General features: G+C 46.7%; 1 long non-coding RNA gene across 1 annotated transcript; it reads left to right on the forward strand.

The window, feature by feature from the left end:
* The first annotated feature begins 606 nt into the window (after positions 1-606).
* On the forward strand, positions 607-2,828 carry LOC120711656. Its single transcript, XR_005690392.1, has 3 exons — positions 607-1,396; positions 2,208-2,360; positions 2,459-2,828. It is a non-coding gene; the product is annotated as an uncharacterized LOC120711656 (long non-coding RNA).
* Positions 2,829-7,013: the final 4,185 nt, after the last annotated feature.

The following is a 7,013-nucleotide window of genomic DNA, read 5'->3' on the forward strand; positions in this document are numbered from 1 at the left end:
AAATACAAACACTATTGACTATGATTTATACTAACACACATGTGAACAATTGATAAGGTGTCAAAATATGAAAGAAATTAACATTGTCACTTTGTTAAGGAATTTTGGCCCAAAAAAATTTGCTTCCAACCAAATGAGTGCCGAAGTTTTTTGGCACTGCCCACGTTTTGGCTTGGCACATATTGGAAGCCAACCAATCAGCCCCCTAGTTCTCAGGCTAGGTAATTATGCCAATGAAACTCCCACTGAGACTAGTCTAATGCACATTACATACGTAGACTCAGCCGCTCAGGCAAGGGCTATTTTTGCGGGTAAGTACCCATGGCCCAAGTTTTTTTATCCATCCATCACTAATCCGACGGTCTAGATTATTTTCTCATTCTATATAAAATCACATTCACCCAGCAGAAACCCTAGCGACCACGGTCATCTCCCTCCCCAGCCCCCGCCCCCCCGCCCCCTCCGGGGGAGTCTATTCCCCGCATATGCGGGGGGCGAGCGACGCGTCGCACAAGCGCGCTCGCCCCAGCATTCCTTCGCCTCCCCCGGCTCCGGCGGCCTCCGCCGCCGCGCCGCCCTTCCATCGCCGGTGTCAACGCCTTCTCCTCGCCCTCGGCACCGGCCACCGCCCGCCGGATGTCCGGCCCCGCCCGGCGAGGCGGCGCTCCCGCGCCGCCTCGCCCTCCGCCGGCCAACCCACCTCCACCACCGGGCCACCGCCGCCCCTGGCCCCCTCCTCTAGGTCCGGTGGACCTTGGATCCCCGGTAACCCAAAACCTCGCCACCATCCCGGCCGCCGGCGAGGTCGCCGGCGGCCGCTCCCCCCACCAACCGCTCCTCCTCGGCGGCTGCTCCTCCCCTTCATCCTCCCGTACCTCGCCGGCGGCGCGGTCGAGAGGAGGAAGAAGAACAGTCCCCGCCCTGTGCGACGCAATGCGTCGGCGTCGCATATGGGGCGAATAGATTTCACCCCCTCCCCCTCCCGCTCCTCCCTCATCCTCAGAACCGCACTCTCGCTCCCCACCGAAGCCTACTTAGATCCGCTGCAGTAGTCGAGAGGCGAGTGAGCGGCGGCCCTACAGGCGGGCGGTGGCTTCGGGCCCCGGTCCGTGCGCGCCGCGCCAGGGCTACGCGTTGGGCGGTGGCTCGGCACCGGCGCGTAGCTCTCCTCCCCAAGGCATTGGTGGATGGGTAGGCAGCGGCCTGCGGGCGCAGCTCACCGCCGGCGCGCTGCTCCCCTCCGCGAGGGGCAAGCGGAAGGGCAGGCAGCGGCCTGTGGGCGCAGCTCGGTGCAGGCGCCTGGCTCCGCCTCCGCTAGGCGCGGGCGGAAGGGCAAGCAGCGGCTGCGGGCGCATCTCAGCAAGCGGCAGTTTCCTTCCCTCCCACCTCAGACTTGGTGAGATATTCACCCTGCACTCTATCGCTCTCTCTTATTCCTTCTTAATTTATTTTAGTTGTTGCCATGATTGATTCAGAGTATAAATGCAGGTTGAATTCATTCTCCTATTAGGAACATACAAGTCTAGTCTTGTTGCACATCAGCTAGCAAATTCTTTGGTAAATTTACTTGCTGGGCAGCTTCTTCGGTGAATTACACACAACTGTCTCATGGTGGTACTCAGTTGTTTGATGATTGGAATATTGCTGGTGTTAGTTACCTGTCATAGTAGATCAGCTTGTTCTACCATCGTGCTTCCCTGGTTCACCATATGCATGCTAGATTTATCTTATTCCATACTAGTCTTGCCTGCCCCAACTCGCTTGGGACAAAAGGCTATGTTGTTGTTATTGTTGTTGCATACTAGTCTTGTCTTCATGGTAAGATATATTAGTGCTTTTTAATTACCTTGAGATGGCTTTGCTGCTTGCTTTAATTATTATCTAATATCTGTAAGTTGCAGTAACTATGCACCTATCTTTTGCAAGCCTGGTCGCTTAACTTTATTGTTATTTTGATGAGTAGTAGCACGTGCTAAAATTGTGTTGAAAAGAAGTGAGGACAACATTCATATGATGCCTCTGTCTAAAAGTATATTGTACTAAATAAATTAATAATCTGCACAATTGCTATGATGCAACCCATGATTATGAAATGCAATATGGACCAGAATCAGATAATCTTCAGAGCTGTTCCTTTTCTTGTTCTTTGTTTCATGGCATATTTCTGATTCTAACAATGCAAATGCATGGATGATCACTGAATGCAGAATGCGGCGTGCGGCTGGCGGTGGCTGGTGGCCGGGTATGGCGTGTCCAGGATCGACTACGAGGACCACGACAAATCCAAGGGTGCCTGCTGCTGCATCCGTAGCTTGTGCTGCCTCATCGATGACTGCCACACTTCTTCAAGTCCATCTGCGGTGAGTGAGGCTGCATTGCCATCTCGATGCGCCATTCCTGTTCCATGATTACATTCTGAAATCTCTGACCTTTTCTCTTTTACCTGCCTGCAATGTAGAGCATGAAGAGTACAGTAGCATGAGCTGGTTCCTGAACTTTTGTCTTCCAAGTTGTTGTAGCTGTCAAGGACAATAGAGGACTGAAAATGGTTCATGATCACGTCAATCGTATTGAGCAAACACAAGTCGATTGTATGTCATTTATGATGTGTGTGTTTTTCACTTTCTATGAAAAGAAATATAGAGATCTGGTTTTGCTAGAAATTTTGAGAAATGATTGTTGCTTACATGGATTGTACAGATATATAAGCCTATTTGATTGAAATTAGCTATATGTGCAATATCTGATTGTAATTCAATTTCAAATGTCAGTTGTAAATTAATTTGTGTATTGGATTTCTTTTTTTTAAAAAAAAATCAGTTAGGTTTCCCTGGGTGGCAACCGACAGGAAAATACTTTATCCTTGTGTGGCAACTATCAGGGATAAATTAATAATTCTGAAGGGGAGCCGACAGGGAAAATTGATTTCCTGTCGGGAACGCCCTACAGGGAAATCATTCTCGACGGATTCTCTAACCCGACAGGTTCTAATTTCTTTGTGAGTGGCCACACAGGGAAATCTCCATTGATGCTTCTTCAATCCTGTCGGATTCATCCTTGCACACGGCTTGAGGAGGAGCACTTCCACTGGAATGAATAAGAAATTTCGATATTTGACATCAAATACGCGTGCTTCACTTGTTTTGACATTAAATTCGCGAGCTTTTCAAAATATGACATTGAGCGTGCGAATTGTTTCAAAATGGGGGATTTCTCCTCTTTTTCTCGATTTCGTGAGTTTCTTTTCTATTTTAGTTTTACAAGGCACATGGAGTACCCAGATTGCCCCTGACCCAATTGGTTCTAAAGCGATTGGATCCCAATCGATCCAGCCGTGTCCTCTTCTCCCGTCCCGTGTTCTTCTCTCTCCGTCTCTCCTCTCTCGTTTGTATCTCAGGGAGCAGCCTGCTGTTGGGCGTCGGCGGCTGCTGCTGCATGCTGCAGTACTACACCAGTTAGCTCATAAATTAGCAAGCTGCATTCTTGCGACATGGTGGCCGGGGCGCTCTTGCAGCGGGCGGGTGGTGGCGCAGGCACCCACGGAGGCGGCGGCCGGCGTCCATGCAGCGCAGTGGCGGCCGTGAGACAGTGAGAAAAAACGGAGAGAAAGGAGATCTCGACAGAAAGAGGCACAGGAGAGAAGCCAGGAGACAAATCGATTAGATCCAATCCATTGTAAAGGACAGGTCAGGGCAAAATGGGTAGTTCATGTGCTCAGTAAAAGAAAAACAAAAACTAAATTCATGAAATCGAGAAAAGGAGCCGAAATCCTCCGTTTCGAAAGAATTCGCACACTCAGTGTTAAATTTTGAAAGACTTTCGAATTTAATGTCAAAATAGGTGAGTCGTGCGAATTTAATGTCAAATATCAAAATTTCTTGGAATGAGTCGATCGTAACTGGCAAGCAGAGGGATTTAGGAGATTTCTTCCTCAGCCAGTGAATGGGAAAAAATTGGGACGGCGAGATATATATTTAGATGGAGGGATGGACATTTGGCGCAGATAAGATTCGGATGGGCGCAAAAAAATTGGGGATCTGGCGCGCGCGAAAGGATCGCACGTAGGAGAAGCAGGTACGGGTGGGCATGGCGGCGGGCAGGCGGTGGAGACACCAGGGCAGCGGATCGAGGAGATTGGGAAAATGGGTGGGGTGGGGGGGGCACGGTTAGTCTCGCCCAACACGCTACTTTTGCTGGTCAGCCGCCAACATGGTGTCGTGCATGCGACTTGGTTTTCATGTTTTTTCTCCTCTCTCCTCTTTAGCTCTCATACCACATCAGATTTTTACTTACATAGCAGGCTTATTAATTCTATGAAAACTATCCTACTAGAAGGGTTGGGATAACCCTCAGTCAGACATGTCAATCCCGTTTCGTAATGTCCAGCTTTGGGTGGTTGAGTTTATATACACTACTACAAAAATAATTTTGAGGAACGTCCCTTTTTTTCTAGGGGCGGGTCAAATGTAACCTGCTCCTACAAATGGAGCGGACCTACTGGAGCAGTTGACCCGCCCCTAAAATTGCATTTCTAGGGGCTGGTGATGGCATCAGCCGCCCTTGAAAATGACCACTATTTGTAGGGACGGGTGATTGCGTCACCCGCCTCTAAAAATACATTTCTAGGGAGGGGCCGTTGATATCGTCACCCGCCCGTAAAAATGATTTTTAGTGATGGATGATGCCATGACCCGCCCATAAAAATACTCTCACGCAAAAGAATCATAATATTTTTCATATAATCTCAGATGAATACAAACTTTGTACCAAAATTGTAGGGCTCGAGGAGATCTAAAACTTTGTAGTTGATAACATTTTCATTCAAGGTCATTTAATAGTCCAAAAAATTATTATAAGTTCTCTAGTTTTAAAATCTACATGTTTTGATTTGTTTTCAAACAATCTCGGATGTAAAATGTAGAGTAGTTACATATTAAAATTTTAGTGGTAAGATCTAAAATTTTATAGATTATACATTATTCATTTAAGAACGTTTAGTATCACAAGATCATTGGTTAGTTGGGCCCTACATATGGCTATGACCATATAGTATCTCATACAACTCAAGTCATATTTTCAAGTTTTCACAATCTTAACTATTATATATATTGAAATATATTTGGCATATTTTTTTCTATATCTATAGATCACAATAACCATAGTGTAGAAATTTTATTTTTTTATTTGTTCTACTATATTTAAAGATTTAAATAAATTTTTGAATAAAATAGAAAAATATTTTTAGGGGCGGGTGATGGCATCACCTGCCCCTAGAAATGGATTTGTAGGGATGGTCATGGCCTCACCCGCCCTTACAAATCGATTCCAGAGTTAATATAAAATAATAGCATATCTCATGGAGTCACAAGTGACTGTGTAGTGTAGTGGAAATGAGTTATTCGAGAGGCTGGAGGTAAGCGGTTCGAACCCGGTTTACACAAGTGTGCATATTTTGTCAAAAAAATGGTACCTCGATAGTAGATGGGCTTGTGGTGGTGGCTGGTTAGCTGGAATATTTTTTACCTTTTTATTTTACTATTTTCGACTTCTTTCTAATTTTTTATTTTCTGAAAAATAATTTGTAGGGGCGGGTGAGGGGCCGGTGAGCCCATGACCCGCCCCTACAAATCGGTTTGTAGGGGCGGGTGAGGCCATGACCCGCCCATAAAAATGCATTTGTAGGGGCGGTCACGTTACCCGCTCCTACTAATTGATTTTTAGCTGCAAGAACTACGGGTGGTATCGCACCTGCCCCTAATAGTTTTTTCCTTTTTATTTTACTGTTTTTGAGTTTTTTCTAATTTTTTATTTTAAAAATAATAATTATAATAATTTGTAGGAGCCGGTGAGGGGCCGGTGAGCCCATGACTTGCCGCTACAAATCGTTTTGTAGGGGCAGGTGAGGCCACGACCCGCCTATAAAAATGCTTTTGTAGGGGCGGTCATGTTACCTGCTCCTACTAATCAATTTTTAGCTGCGAGAACTAGGGGTAGGTATCGCACCCGCCCCTAAAAGTACATTTTTACCCACCTCAAAAAATTCTTTTTGTAGTAGTGATACTCTCTCTACTTATGTTACCCATGAAGAGCTCATTCCCAAGGCCAAACTTTCTTTTCCCACTCTTTATATTTAATTTGAAAAGAGATTTGATTGGGGATGGATAAAATGAGAGGCTGAGTCGAGTTCATGTAACTTGTGAGCTTCACACCATCTTTTTAAGTTCTTGAGTTTATAGTAAGATATCTTCACGTGTATTTGTTACTCTTGAACATCAAAGCTCTACATTCTAAGGTGTTGTTCAGTGAGTACCCAAGCTTGAGGTAAGCTAAGGAGGTTTGTGAAGGTGTGATTTGCTTGTGTAAGCATGAAATCAAGATTGTCCAAGGTCAATGTCGATGTTTGTGGTTCCTTGAGGGTAAGTGGTTGAAGAAGACCTGGGCCCTTGAAAGCTGCTCAAATACGCGAACGTAGATGCTTCCTCAAAAGTAGCCGAACTTTTTTTTTGACCGAAGATCACCAAAAAAATTTGCTTCCAACCAAATGAGTGCCGAAGTTTTTTGGCACTGCCCACGTTTTGGCTTGGCACATATTGGAAGCCAACCAATCAGCCCCCTAGTTCTCAGGCTAGGTAATTATGCCAATGAAACTCCCACTGAGACTAGTCTAATGCACATTACATACGTAGACTCAGCCGCTCAGGCAAGGGCTATTTTTGCGGGTAAGTACCCATGGCCCAAGTTTTTTTATCCATCCATCACTAATCCGACGGTCTAGATTATTTTCTCATTCTGTATAAAATCACATTCACCCAGCAGAAACCCTAGCGACCACGGTCATCTCCCTCCCCAGCCCCCGCCCCCCGCCCCCTCCGGGGGAGTCTATTCCCCGCATATGCGGGGGGCGAGCGACGCGTCGCACAAGCGCGCTCGCCCCAGCATTCCTTCGCCTCCCCCGGCTCCGGCGGCCTCCGCCGCCGCGCCGCCCTTCCATCGCCGGTGTCAACGCCTTCTCC

The sequence above is a fragment of the Panicum virgatum genome, chromosome 6K (assembly GCF_016808335.1).
Source record: "Panicum virgatum strain AP13 chromosome 6K, P.virgatum_v5, whole genome shotgun sequence".
Lineage (NCBI taxonomy): Eukaryota > Viridiplantae > Streptophyta > Magnoliopsida > Poales > Poaceae > Panicum > Panicum virgatum.